The 2,422-nt window shown below is 34.1% G+C and overlaps 1 long non-coding RNA gene across 1 annotated transcript in view; it reads right to left on the bottom strand.

The window, feature by feature from the left end:
- Positions 1-504: 504 nt before the first annotated feature.
- The window catches only part of LOC117119981, a 7,656-nt gene continuing 5,738 nt past the window's right edge, over positions 505-2,422 (bottom strand). The window contains exon 3 of the long non-coding RNA XR_004447271.1: positions 505-663. This is a non-coding gene — a long non-coding RNA (uncharacterized LOC117119981). The remainder of the gene's footprint in view (positions 664-2,422) is intronic.

Consider the following 2,422-nt stretch of genomic DNA (forward strand, 5'->3'; position numbering starts at 1 on the left):
CAATCATTCAATTAAAATCAAAGATACATTTTATTGACCATAACTATTAAATTATAGTATATGAAAACGCAACAAAAAGAAAAGCATGAAGCACATACTAAACTCCATTGTTTCAATAATAAGATCATGTTTCAATCATTCAATTAAAATCAAAGATACATTTTATTGACCATAACTATTAAATTATAGTATATGAAAACGCAACAAAAAGAAAAGCATGAAGCACATACTAAACTCCATTGTTTCAATAATAAGATCATGTTTCAATCATGAATATATCACCGTAAATGAAAGAAAGAAAATATGTTAGTAGAAAGATAGCAAAGCGGAAATAAAAAAAAATACTTAGGCCTATGATAAACCGATTGACGAAATAATTATAATTACAGTATATAGGACCTAGGCATATTAAATTTTGCGTTTTCGCAACTCTTTCGGTGCTCCATATATTTGTTTGAAATAAACCGCGACCGAAATGAGGCGCGACCGAAACGAAGCGCGACCGAAATGATCGGCTACCGCGGATCCGGGTGGTGGGGGGTTTCGGACGAATCCCCTCTGTAAATAAAATACTACTGCATCCTGGCTTACAATGCATGCTAACCGAGTCTAGACAGGACTCCATAGGTTGGCAGATCGGAGGAACTGGTCTCAGCCCAGCCTCTAATTAAATAAAATTGAAAAACCCTGTTTTTTACGGAAGCACCTAAGTGTCATTCGACTTGACGACTTGTCAAGAGTTATGTTGTCAAAACGACATATATACATATCATGTCGACATGTCGAGATCAACTATCTTGCCAACACGATATACAATTTGTATTTAGTCGACTTGTCAAAATAATCTATCTCGGCATGACAACATAACATTTTTACTATGTCGACTTGGCAAGATAAATTATGTCGCCATGACAACATAACATTTTTACTATGTCGACTTGACAAGATAAACTATCTCGCCATGACAACGTACAATTTTTATTTTGTCGACTTGTCAAGATTATCTAAAATCTATCTCGCCATGACAACATAACATTTTTACTATGTCGACTTGACAAGATAACCTATCTCGCCATGACAGCATACAATTTGTATTATGTCGACTTGTCAAGATAATCTATCTCGCCATGACAGCATACAATTTTTATTATGTCGACTTGTGAAGATAATCTATCTCGCCATGACAACATACAATTTGTATTATGTCGACTTGTCAAGATAATCTAACTTGCCATGACAACATACAATTTGTATTATGTCGACTTGTCAAGATAATCTATCTCGCCATGACAACATACAATTTTTATTATGTCAACTTGTCAAGATAATCTATCTCGCCATGACAACATACAATTTTTATTATGTCGACATGTCAAGATAACCTATTTCGCCATGACAACATAACATTTTTAGTATGTCGTCTTGGCAAGATAATTGATCTCGACATGTCGACATAATATGTATATTATGTCGACTTGACAACATAAATTATCTTGACAAGTTGTCAAGTCGAATGGCACTTAGGTGCTTCCGTAGTTTTTGGTTCGACGTCCTAATACGAAAGTTCTTTTGTGGGATGGGGGGTTTCGGACGAACCCCTCTGTAAATAAAATACTACTGCATCCTGCCTTACAAAATGCATGGCAACCTACCCAGGTCCCAGACCCCAGGAGGGTCAGTGAATTGCTCCGAAGGACCTTTGGTCCGAAGGGTCGTTGGTCCGAAGGTCCTTTGGTCCGAAATTGATAGGCCTATATTTTAAATATGGACAAAAAATATAAAACAAGAAAACACATGATTGACCTATATTAGCTAACAGTAACAATAAAAAATTATTGATTGTTGCAAGATGCTCAACTCTGCAACATCCTATGAGCGAACAATTCACTTGACGCGAGGTATAATAAAAACCTTATATAAAGACTTCACGTGAAAAGATAATTACACATTTTTTAGGCTATTTTCACGCAGGTCAAAGTCAACTGGCCCATGTTCCAGCGGCTTAGTTCTTTTATTTTGTGATGTAAATGAGTTAGGCATAAATATGTTTGTCTAAACTCTATTTGTAACTATCATTTTAAAACGTATTTAAGACTTTTTGTACATGTAGGACCTAATTTTTGTTTATTACACAGTAGTTGCGAAACCCGATTTATGTATTAAAAGTATATATTATATAAAATTAATTAGCTTTTTTTTTCTTTTTTTATTTACCTTCTTTTTTTATATGTTGTGCTTTTTGATTTCAATTTATTAATTTTAGAGTAGTGTTTCTTTTTTATTCCTGTTTCTCTTTCGGTTTGGAGAGCCAATTGCCAGTATTTTAGTATACTTTTGGTTATCCTGTCTTCCCGAGTTTGAAACTGTTTTGTGTGTTTAAATTAGACAAAATAAATGAAATGAAATGAAATAAAGCTATATA

The sequence above is a fragment of the Anneissia japonica genome, unplaced genomic scaffold (genome assembly GCF_011630105.1).
Source record: "Anneissia japonica isolate Jap-2015-1 unplaced genomic scaffold, ASM1163010v1 scaffold2774_len142755_cov157, whole genome shotgun sequence".
Taxonomy (NCBI): Eukaryota; Metazoa; Echinodermata; class Crinoidea; order Comatulida; family Comatulidae; genus Anneissia; species Anneissia japonica.